This window comes from Micrasema longulum, unplaced genomic scaffold (genome assembly GCF_059751315.1).
Source record: "Micrasema longulum isolate JH-2025_06_02 unplaced genomic scaffold, ASM5975131v1 h1tg000375l, whole genome shotgun sequence".
NCBI classification, from domain to species: domain Eukaryota; kingdom Metazoa; phylum Arthropoda; class Insecta; order Trichoptera; family Brachycentridae; genus Micrasema; species Micrasema longulum.
The window spans coordinates 20,001-32,500 of record NW_028277576.1 but is presented as its reverse complement, the minus strand read 5'-3'; the positions used below and the strand labels follow the sequence as shown (position 1 = coordinate 32,500).

General features: G+C 47.7%; 2 non-coding genes and 1 pseudogene across 2 annotated transcripts; all 3 read right to left on the bottom strand.

The window, feature by feature from the left end:
• LOC148282129 (large subunit ribosomal RNA) overlaps positions 1-2,888 on the bottom strand; it is a 6,400-nt pseudogene extending 3,512 nt beyond the window's left edge.
• A 331-nt stretch (positions 2,889-3,219) lies between these two features.
• Positions 3,220-3,381, bottom strand: LOC148282128 (5.8S ribosomal RNA). Its single transcript, XR_015822169.1, has one exon. It is a non-coding gene; the product is annotated as a 5.8S ribosomal RNA (ribosomal RNA).
• Positions 3,382-3,669: 288 nt separating this feature from the next.
• LOC148282127 (small subunit ribosomal RNA) lies at positions 3,670-5,609 on the bottom strand. Its single transcript, XR_015822171.1, has one exon. It is a non-coding gene; the product is annotated as a small subunit ribosomal RNA (ribosomal RNA).
• Between the last annotated feature and the right edge of the window lie 6,891 nt (positions 5,610-12,500).

Genomic DNA, 12,500 nt, shown 5'->3' with positions numbered 1-12,500 from the left:
GTTCTACTCGCTAAGGCGGAGATGGGAAATCCGCCGACAGCGAGTACGATGTTGAACAACATACAAACAACATCGGGTGGTACCGCTCTCCAGCTCCTTGGCGAGACCTTAAGAGAGTCATAGTTACTCCCGCCGTTTACCCGCGCTTAATTGAATTTCTTCACATTGACATTCAGAGCACTGGGCAGAAATCACATTGCGTCAACACCCGCGAGGGCCATCGCAATGCTTTGTTTTAATTAGACAGTCGGATTCTCCTTGTCCGTGCCAGTTCTGAGTTGACCGTCGTCCGGCGGTCGTACAGGTCACCGGGCGTGCGCGAACACGCCGGTGCCACACAGCGAGGAAGATCCGAGGGGTGGCCAAGGCGAGGCGCCGGGTGACGGAGATCCACACCCGCGAGGCACCCAGAGGGCACCGCGCGGGGAGACCCCGCCCGGCTTCCACGTCTCGGCCGATGACCTCTTCCCGACCAGGCCCGACACGCCACGGCCCTCAGAGCCAATCCTTATCCCGAAGTTACGGATCCAACTTGCCGACTTCCCTTACCTACATTATTCTATCGGCTAGAGGCTCTTCACCTTGGAGACCTGCTGCGGATATGGGTACGAGCCGGCGCGACATCTCCGCGTATCCCTCACCTGAATTTTCAAGGTCCGAGGGGCCGATCCGGACACCGCCGCATCGGCGATGCTCTTCGCGTCCCGAGCCCTATCTCCCCGCTATGGGATTCCAGGGCGCTCGAACGCTCAGGCAGAAAAGATAACTCTCTCCGGATCTCCCGTCGGCGTCTTCAGGCCACTTTGGGTTACCCCGACGAACTCTCTTGCGAGGGAACGATTTTTAAGACGGTTCCGCAGCCGGGTTCCGGAACTGCAACCGGATTCCCTTTCGCCCGACGGGTGTGATATTATTATAATGTATATATATAACTTTACACCATCATCAACATCGGATTTCTCCTAGGGCTTAGGATCGACTAACTCGCGTGCAACGGCTGTTAACGCGAAACCCTTCTCCACATCAGCCCTCAAGGACCTCGCTTGAGTATTTGCTACTACCACCAAGATCTGCGCCGACGGAGGCTCCAGGCGGGCTCACGCCCAGACCCTTCTGCGCACACCGCCGCGGCCATCCTACTCGTCGCGGCTTCAAAACGATCGCACGGCACGAGACCGCACGAACGTCCCGCTTGCCTGCGACGGTCGAGTATAGGCTGAACGCTACAGCGCCATCCATTTTCAGGGCTGGTTGCTTCGGCAGGTGAGTTGTTACACACTCCTTAGCGGATTCCGACTTCCATGGCCACCGTCCTGCTGTCATGAGCGACCAACGCCTTTTATGGTCTCCGATGAGCGTTCATTGGGCGCCTTAACTCGACGTTTGGTTCATCCCACAGCGCCAGTTCTGCTTACCAAAATTGGCCCACTTGGCACTCCCATCCGAGCTCCTACTTCATCTTCGAGCAAGAAGGAGATCTCACCCATTTAAAGTTTGAGAATAGGTTGAGGCCATTTCGGCCCCAATGCCTCTAATCATTCGCTTTACCGGATGAGACTGTCAGAATGGCGGAATAAATTCCGTCATGTTTCTCGAGCGCCAGCTATCCTGAGGGAAACTTCGGATGGAACCAGCTATTAGATAGTTCGATTAGTCTTTCGCCCCTATACCCAGTTCGGACGATCGATTTGCACGTCAGAATCGCTTCGGTCCTCCATCAGGGTTTCCCCTGACTTCGACCTGACCAGGCATAGTTCACCATCTTTCGGGTCCCAGCGTGTACGCTCTCAGTGCGTCTCGATAATCGCACGGGGGCTTTCTCGAAACGCCTCGGGAATGCGGCGGGGCGTCTGACGACGCCCGCGCATCTTCCCTGCGGCCGGCTCGAGGCCGACCTTTCACTTTCATTTCGCCTCTGGGTTTATCAGTGTTCCCAATGACTCGCGCACATGCTAGACTCCTTGGTCCGTGTTTCAAGACGGGTCCTGTGAGTGCCCAAAACAAAACCACCGCCGACCGGGACGCGTCCCGTCCGAGAGCGCGCCACTAGCCACGGACATCCGAAACGCGACACCCGCGACGCACTGGGCGCCGGGGGCCACGAGAAGGAAGCCGCTGTGACGCGACGGACGCCCTCCGAAGGGGCGGACGCGATCCTCGTTCTCTACCGTCGCTTTAAAACTCGCCCCGGCCGTGGACGCCGCGGCTCCGCCCCGCAGAGCGAGGCGGGACAGCCGCACGGCGCATTCGACCGAGGCGCAACGGGTCGCGGTGTTATACTGAGAGAGAAGTGCACGCGCTCCGGGAGCCCGGCTGCGCACCCGGACACCCCCCGCCCCGACAACGAGTGCCGAAGGGCGGAGGTGTGCGCCGGGACGCGGGCTCCGACGGAAGACACGATGAATCTCTCCGTTCGCTCGTTTGAGTTCCACAGGTTTACCCCTGAACGGTTTCACGTACTCTTTAACTCTCTCTTCAAAGTTCTTTTCAACTTTCCCTCACGGTACTTGTTCGCTATCGGTCTCGTGGTAGTATTTAGCCTTAGATGGAGTTTACCACCCACTTAGGGCTGCACTCTCAAGCAACCCGACTCTGGGGAGAGAGACCGTCGCGGCCGGCTACCGTCACCACGGGCCTGGCACCCTCTGCGGGTAAGCGGGCCCCGTTCAAGATGAACTTGGACAGGCAGCCGTGACTAATGACCGCGCGTGTATATATTACTCTCCTCCCTAACGCTACATTTCCCGGCGGCCCGCCTGGGCCGCAGGATTCAGCGCTGGGCTCTTCCCGTTTCGCTCGCCGCTACTCGGGGAATCCTCGTTAGTTTCTTTTCCTCCGCTTACTGATATGCTTAAGTTCGGCGGGTGATCTCTCCTGATTTGAGGTCGACAACAAAAAAAAAATTCATATATATATATATATATAAATATACATATATATGAATAATGTAAACGCTCTCCGGTTTCGCACGGTACCCGCGCGCGACGCAGAGCGCGAAGAAACGCCCCCGCGCGCCGGCCCGTGAGGACCGGCGGCGGGTTTCACAGCGTCGTCGCTAGCTCGAAAAGCGTCTCGGGGGGACCGAGAGAGCGCGCCAAGTCAAATTTAACCGGACGTCCGTCCGGCGCTCGCGCGCCGGCGGACGACAGACCGGCAACACTCTCGCCGAATCTTCTCTCCGAAGAGAGAAGACGGCGAAGTCTGGTCGCATTGTGTGCGCGACCCTCAAACAGGAGTGGTCCGTCGACAAACTAAGTCTTGCTCGGACCGCAATGTGCGTTCGAAATGTCGATGCTCATGTGTCCTGCAGTTCACACTCTGACGCGCATTTAGCTGCGTTCTTCATCGACCCACGAGCCGAGTGATCCGCCGTTCAGGGTAATAGTGTTTTATGATATATATATATATATATATATATTGTTTATCGGTTGCGTTCTTTTTCTTTTTTCTCTATCGGAAAAAAAATTACATTTTTCACAGAATATAGCCGGACGCGGGAATCGGGCCGACAGACCCGCCTCCCGCGACACCGGCAGTCCGCGGTTCGCGGCGGCGCCCTAGGGCGAAATTCCGCCGCAGTGTTTGCTTATTTTGCGCTCTGCGCGTGTGTATAAATATATTTATACTATATAAAAGAATGAAAATTCATTTTATATTATATTTCACAGGAAATGATCCTTCCGCAGGTTCACCTACGGAAACCTTGTTACGACTTTTACTTCCTCTAAATGATCAAATTCGGTCAAACTTTCCGACGCGTCGGATGCCCGAGACGAGCTTCCGCGCACCAGTCCGAAGACCTCACCAAATCATCCATCGGTAGTAGCGACGGGCGGTGTGTACAAAGGGCAGGGACGCAATCAACGCGAGCTGGTGACTCGCTTTTACTAGGAATTCCTCGTTCATGGGGGAGAATTGCAAACCCCAATCCCTATCACGAAGGGGTTTCATCGGGTTACCCGGGCCGTTAGGCCAAGGAGGACACGCTGATCCCTTCAGTGTAGCGCGCGTGCGGCCCAGGACATCTAAGGGCATCACAGACCTGCTATTGCTCAATCTCGTGCGGCTATATATACCGCCGGTCCCTCTAAGAAGATTTTCATTGTACGCCGGTAGTGAAGACCGCGAAACACACTTCCGCGACGCGAACGCCGCAAGATGCGCGCCCGCGGACTCCTGTGATACCGGTTGCACGTCTATTTAATAGGCTAGAGTTACGTTCGTTACCGGAATTAACCTGACAAATCGCTCCACCAACTAAGAGCGGCCATGCACCACCACCCACCGAATCGAGAAAGAGCTGTTAATCCGTCAATCCTTCCAGTGTCCGGGCCTGGTGAGTTTTCCCGTGTTGAGTCGAATTAAGCCGCAGGCTCCACTCCTGGTGGTGCCCTTCCGTCAATTCCTTTAAGTTTCAGCTTTGCAACCATACTCCCCCCGGAGCCCGAAAGCTTTGGTTTCCCGGGAGCTGCCCACCGGGTTAAAATTATGAAACTTCGGCGGATCGCTGGCTGGCATCATTTATGGTTAGAACTACAGCGGTATCTAATCGCCTTCGAACCTCTAACTTTCGTTCTTGATTAATGAAAACACCTTTGGCAAATGCTTTCGCTTTAGTCCGTCTTGCGACGATCCAAGAATTTCACCTCTAACGTCGCAATACGAATGCCCCCAGTTGTCCCTATTAATCATTACCTCTGGTATCAGAAAGCCAACAAAACAGAACCGAGGTCCTATTCTATTATTCCATGCGTACAATATTCAGGCAAGTGTTAGCCCGCTTTGAGCACTCTAATTTGTTCAAAGTAAACAGCCGCGACGGCCCGCCTCGGCGCGCGGCCGCCCGCGAGGACGACCGCAACACACTGGCGGTGGACGCACCGGCGAGAAGCCCCGCAGACGTGCCTGTCGTACCGCATTCGGTAGACCGACACCGCAGGACACAATTTCAACTACGAGCTTTTTAACCGCAACAACTTTAGTATATGCTATTGGAGCTGGAATTACCGCGGCTGCTGGCACCAGACTTGCCCTCCAATGGATCCTCGTTAAAGGATTTAAAGTGTAATCATTCCGATCACGAGGCCTCGGACGAGTCCCGTATCGTTATTTTTCGTCACTACCTCCCCGTGCCGGGAGTGGGTAATTTGCGCGCCTGCTGCCTTCCGTGGATGTGGTAGCCGTTTCTCAGGCTCCCTCTCCGGAATCGAACCCTGATTCCCCGTTACCCGTGACAACCATGGTAGTCGCATAAACTACCATCGACAGTTGATAAGGCAGACATTTGAAAGATGCGTCGCCGGTGCTAGACCGTGCGATCAGCACAAAGTTATCTAGAATCATCTCGAATGGCGACGGACGGGGCGCGAACCCCGCCGCCGATTGGTTTTTGATCTAATAAAAGCATCCCTCCCGTTGCCGGTCAGGACCTCGTTTGCATGTATTAGCTCTAGAATTGCCACAGTTATCCAAGTAACTATGTACGATCTAAGGAACCAAAACTGATATATTGAGCCATTCGCGGTTTCACCTTAATTCGGCTTTTACTGAGACTTGCATGGCTTAGTCTTTGAGACAAGCATATGATTACTGGCAGGATCAACCAGGGAGCTGTTCATTTCTATATCGCTCCAGGATACGAAGGGCGTCTGAGGCGCGACGGAGTCACCCGCCGCGACACGCTCTTTATGTTCGCACCTATATAACTCACATTCTCGCTCGCTCGAGTTTGCACTCTCGCGATTCACGAGTCTGTTCGTTTTACTTTTAAATTCACTTTTTAACAAGTGAACGCTGGACCTGACGAGACGGACCACATGGATCTTCTCTTTGGCCAAAAATTTAATTCCCTTTCGTCAAATATTAACGTACGAGAGCGCACGCCTTCGGCGCGGCAATAGTGGGGACGTGGATTAGAATCCTACGACCGTTCTCGTTTTTGTTCACGGTGTTCTCTGCTTGCGCGGAACTCCAGAGTTTGTAACACGGGCGAAGTGCAATGCTCGCTCAGCCGCACAAAGGAGCTGAACGGCCACACGACGTTGATTTTCGCAAATGTAAAGCCGGCGCGGCATATCGGCCGCCGCAATGTGCGAACGCGGTGAAAAATGTATTTTAGCTAACGCCATGAGAGACGCGCATAATATACGTACGGCGACGGGTGTCGGCGTCTCGCACGCCGGGCCGCCAGCCATGCGGGGAGCCTACGCGCGTTTCAGGCGAAACGTAAATGAGCCGATGGGTAAAACGCGCGGTACGGTCGGGACTTGGCAAATTCTGCGAGATGATTTTATTTTTTCTTTTCTTTTTTCGTTTGAGAAGACGAATATGGAAAGAGATTATGATTGAAAAATTAGACTTATAATTTGGGTAGGAAATATTTTTGTTTTTTTTTTTTATTTTTTATTTTTTATTTTTTTTTTTATTTCACATTCACATTTGGATCGGAAGGAGGGACGAAATAAAAATCGGCGGGGGTGCATTTCGGATCGTCGCTCGGTGGAAATATTCGATAAACGAAAAATTTAAGTTTCACGCGGAGCGCGCTCGCGACCGCCGCGAGACGTCTCGCCGGGAGGGGGCCTCGTTCTCGCATTAAAACTCGGCGAGAGGGTATAAAATATTTCTAAGTTTTTTTGTTTTTTTTTTTTTTTTTAATTTCACATTCACTTTTGAATCGGAAGGAGGAACGAAATAAAAATCGGCGGGGGTGCATTTCGGATCGTCGCTCGGTGGAAATATTCGATAAACGAAAAATTTAAGTTTCACGCGGAGCGCGCTCGCGACCGCCGCGAGACGTCTCGCCGGGAGGGGGCCTCGTTCTCGCATTAAAACTCGGCGAGAGGGTATAAAATATTTCTAAGTTTTTTTGTTTTTTTTTTTTTTTTTAATTTCACATTCACTTTCGAATCGGAAGGAGGAACGAAATAAAAATCGGCGGGGGTGCATTTCGGATCGTCGCTCGGTGGAAATATTCGATAAACGAAAAATTTAAGTTTCACGCGGAGCGCGCTCGCGACCGCCGCGAGACGTCTCGCCGGGAGGGGGCCTCGTTCTCGCATTAAAACTCGGCGAGAGGGTATAAAATATTTCTAAGTTTTTTTGTTTTTTTTTTTTTTTTTAATTTCACATTCACTTTCGAATCGGAAGGAGGAACGAAATAAAAATCGGCGGGGGTGCATTTCGGATCGTCGCTCAGTGAAGTAAACGAAAAATTTAAGTTTCACGCGGAGCGCGCTCGCGACCGCCGCGAGACGTCTCGCCGGGAGGGGGCCTCGTTCTCGCATTAAAACTCGGCGAGAGGGTATAAATTATTTCTAAGTTTTTTTTTTTTTTTTTTTTTTTAATTTCACATTCACTTTCGAATCGGAAGGAGGAACGAAATAAAAATCGGCGGGGGTGCATTTCGGATCGTCGCTCGGTGGAAATATTCGATAAACGAAAAATTTAAGTTTCACGCGGAGCGCGCTCGCGACCGCCGCGAGACGTCTCGCCGGGAGGGGGTCTCGTTCTCGCATTAAAACTCGGCGAGAGGGTATAAAATATTTCTAAGTTTTTTTGTTTTTTTTTTTTTTTTAATTTCACATTCACTTTCGAATCGGAAGGAGGAACGAAATAAAAATCGGCGGGGGTGCATTTCGGATCGTCGCTCGGTGGAAATATTCGATAAACGAAAAATTTAAGTTTCACGCGGAGCGCGCTCGCGACCGCCGCGAGATGTCTCGCCGGGAGGGGGCCTCGTTCTCGCATTAAAACTCGGCGAGAGGGTATAAATTATTTCTAAGTTTTTTTTTTTTTTTTTTTTAATTTCACATTCACTTTCGAATCGGAAGGAGGAACGAAATAAAAATCGGCGGGGGTGCATTTCGGATCGTCGCTCGGTGGAAATATTCGATAAACGAAAAATTTAAGTTTCACGCGGAGCGCGCTCGCGACCGCCGCGAGACGTCTCGCCGGGAGGGGGCCTCGTTCTCGCATTAAAACTCGGCGAGAGGGTATAAATTATTTCTAAGTTTTAATTTTTTTTTTTTTTTTTTAATTTCACATTCACTCTTGAATCGGAAGGAGGAACGAAATAAAAATCGGCGGGGGTGCATTTCGGATCATCGCTCAGTGAAGTAAGCGAAAAATTTAAGTTTCACGCGGAGCGCGCTCGCGACCGCCGCGAGACGTCTCGCCGGGAGGGGGCCTCGTTCTCGCATTAAAACTCGGCGAGAGGGTATAAAATATTTCTAAGTTTTTTTGTTTTTTTTTTTTTTTTTAATTTCACATTCACTTTCGAATCGGAAGGAGGAACGAAATAAAAATCGGCGGGGGTGCATTTCGGATCGTCGCTCGGTGGAAATATTCGATAAACGAAAAATTTAAGTTTCACGCGGAGCGCGCTGGCGACCGCCGCGAGACGTCTCGCCGGGAGGGGGCCTCGTTCTCGCATTAAAACTCGGCGAGAGGGTATAAATTATTTCTAAGTTTTTTTGTTTTTTTTTTTTTTTTTAATTTCACATTCACTCTTGAATCGGAAGGAGGAACGAAATAAAAATCGGCGGGGGTGCATTTCGGATCATCGCTCAGTGAAGTAAGCGAAAAATTTAAGTTTCACGCGGAGCGCGCTCGCGACCGCCGCGAGACGTCTCGCCGGGAGGGGGCCTCGTTCTCGCATTAAAACTCGGCGAGAGGGTATAAATTATTTCTAAGTTTTAATTTTTTTTTTTTTTTTTTAATTTCACATTCACTTTCGAATCGGAAGGAGGAACGAAATAAAAATCGGCGGGGGTGCATTTCGGATCGTCGCTCGGTGGAAATATTCGATAAACGAAAAATTTAAGTTTCACGCGGAGCGCGCTCGCGACCGCCGCGAGACGTCTCGCCGGGAGGGGGCCTCGTTCTCGCATTAAAACTCGGCGAGAGGGTATAAATTATTTCTAAGTTTTTTTGTTTTTTTTTTTTTTTTAAATTTCACATTCACTTTCGAATCGGAAGGAGGAACGAAATAAAAATCGGCGGGGGTGCATTTCGGATCGTCGCTCAGTGAAGTAAACGAAAAATTTAAGTTTCACGCGGAGCGCGCTCGCGACCGCCGCGAGACGTCTCGCCGGGAGGGGGCCTCGTTCTCGCATTAAAACTCGGCGAGAGGGTATAAAATATTTCTAAGTTTTTTTGTTTTTTTTTTTTTTTTTAATTTCACATTCACTTTCGAATCGGAAGGAGGAACGAAATAAAAATCGGCGGGGGTGCATTTCGGATCGTCGCTCAGTGAAGTAAACGAAAAATTTAAGTTTCACGCGGAGCGCGCTCGCGACCGCCGCGAGACGTCTCGCCGGGAGGGGGCCTCGTTCTCGCATTAAAACTCGGCGAGAGGGTATAAATTATTTCTAAGTTTTTTTGTTTTTTTTTTTTTTTTAAATTTCACATTCACTTTCGAATCGGAAGGAGGAACGAAATAAAAATCGGCGGGGGTGCATTTCGGATCGTCGCTCAGTGAAGTAAACGAAAAATTTAAGTTTCACGCGGAGCGCGCTCGCGACCGCCGCGAGACGTCTCGCCGGGAGGGGGCCTCGTTCTCGCATTAAAACTCGGCGAGAGGGTATAAAATATTTCTAAGTTTTTTTGTTTTTTTTTTTTTTTTAATTTCACATTCACTTTTGAATCGGAAGGAGGAACGAAATAAAAATCGGCGGGGGTGCATTTCGGATCGTCGCTCGGTGGAAATATTCGATAAACGAAAAATTTAAGTTTCACGCGGAGCGCGCTCGCGACCGCCGCGAGACGTCTCGCCGGGAGGGGGCCTCGTTCTCGCATTAAAACTCGGCGAGAGGGTATAAATTATTTCTAAGTTTTTTTTTTTTTTTTTTAATTTCACGTTCACTTTTGAATCGGAAGGAGGAACGAAATAAAAATCGGCGGGGGTGCATTTCGGATCGTCGCTCGGTGGAAATATTCGATAAACGAAAAATTTAAGTTTCACGCGGAGCGCGCTCGCGACCGCCGCGAGACGTCTCGCCGGGAGGGGGCCTCGTTCTCGCATTAAAACTCGGCGAGAGGGTATAAATTATTTCCATGTTTATTATTATTTAGTTTATGAATTATTCATTTATTTATTAGGGCTATGTATAGCGTGTGAGCTCGCCAATATATGGCAGTAAAATTTTTATTGTCTTTGAATTTCCTAGAGTTTTAACCATCGAAAAAAAAGAAGATTGCAAATAAAATCAACAGACAATGGAAATTTGATGTGTATTATTTTAATAGATTGTTTATAACAGAAAAATACATAGAGAAATATGCATTTTTATTTTTTGTAATAAAAACATAAAATTTCCATTGTCTGTTGATTTTATTTGCAATCTTCTTTTTTTTCGATGGTTAAAACTCTAGGAAATTCAAAGACAATAAAAATTTTACTGTCATATATTGGCGAGCTCACGGGCTATACTTACGCCATTTATTATTATTAGTTATTATTTATATCAGCTGGTCTCCAGCTGGTCCGACGGTGCGAGCGTCCACCTTCGCTTATGTTCAATGCAATTCGGACACTTGGCAAATTTACCACGTGTTTTACTTACTAACGGATATTGAAATACATTTTATTTATTTATTTATTTTATTTTGTTTATTAAGAAAAACAACAGCAATACAAAGAAATATACACAACATAATAAAAAAAACATAAAATAAAGCCAAATCAGTTTTTCACATAAATACAATTATAAAAATCCAGTTCAGTTAAATATCAATTATAGAAGTGCATGTGTGCGAGTTTTTTTTTGTGTGTGAGGATGCGTGTGTAAAAAAGTGGAGTGTGGTTTTGGTAGGTATGTGAATATGTGTGTGATTGTATATGGGTGTGAGGGTAGGTTTAAGGACAGGGTAAGTGTGTATTCGATATGAGTGAATAGAAACAATTTAAAATTATAATGTAAAAATATAAATATATTTTTTTTTATAACGAAACATAATTTTTTTCAAATAATAGTTTTTTAATTTGTAAATTATTTATGTAAATAATTAGAGTCCAGACCGTAAAAAATTTTACTGTCATATATTGGCGAGCTCACGGGCTATACTTACGCCATTTATTATTATTAGTTATTATTTATATCAGCTGGTCTCCAGCTGGTCCGACGGTGCGAGCGTCCGCCTTCGTTTATGTTCAATGCAATTCGGACACTTGGCAAATTTACCACGTGTTTTACTTACTAACGGATATTGAAATACATCATTTGAAAATAATTAGAGTCCAGACCGTACCGTCATGAGCGTTTTGGTTTTTCGACTTTTCACGATGAAAACAAAAACACTTTGAAAAACAAAAATTTGCAAAAAAAAAGGCGAACGCCCGCACCTCGCCGAACGCTGGTCTCCAGCTGGTCCGACGGTGCGAGCGTCCACCTTCGTTTATGTTCAATGCAATTCGGACACTTGGCAAATTTACCACGTGTTTTACTTACTAACGGATATTGAAATACATCATTTGAAAATAATTAGAGTCCAGACCGTAAAAAAATTTACTGTCATATATTGGCGAGCTCACGGGCTATACTTACGCCATTTATTATTATTATTAGTTATTATTTCTAAATTATTTCTAAGCTTTGAGCTTTGAGCTTTTTCCTTTTGGCTTTTGGCTTGCTTAGCTTTATAAGCTAGCTTTAAAGCTAGCTTTCAAGCTTCACGATGAAAACACAAAAGTGTTGAAAAAAAAAATTTGCAAAAAAAAAGGCGAACGCCCGCACCTCGCCGAACGCTGGTCTCCAGCTGGTCCGACGGTGCGAGCGTCCGCCTTCGTTTATGTTCAATGCAATTCGGACACTTGGCAAATTTACCACGTGTTTTACTTACTAACGGATATTGAAATACATCATTTGAAAATTACGTATGAAAATAATTAGAGTCCAGACCGCACCGTCATGAGCATTTTGGACTTGGACTTTTCACGGTGAAAATAAAAAAGTGTTAGTAGAAAACAAAAACACTTTGAAAAAAAAAATTTGCAAAAAAAAAGGCGAACGCCCGCACCTCGCCGAACGCTGGTCTCCAGCTGGTCCGACGGTGCGAGCGTCCGCCTTCGTTTATGTTCAATGCAATTCGGACACTTGGCAAATTTACCACGTGTTTTACTTACTAACGGATATTGAAATACATCATTTGAAAATTACGTATGAAAATAATTAGAGTCCAGACCGCACCGTCATGAGCATTTTGGACTTGGACTTTTCACGGTGAAAATAAAAAAGTGTTAGTAGAAAACAAAAACACTTTGAAAAAAAAAATTTGCAAAAAAAAAGGCGAACGCTCGCACCTCGCCGAACGCTGGTCTCCAGCTGGTCCGACGGTGCGAGCGTCCGCCTTCGTTTATGTTCAATGCAATTCGGACACTTGGCAAATTTACCACGTGTTTTACTTACTAACGGATATTGAAATACATCATTTGAAAATTACGTATGAAAATAATTAGAGTCCAGACCGCACCGTCATGAGCATTTTGGACTTGGACTTTT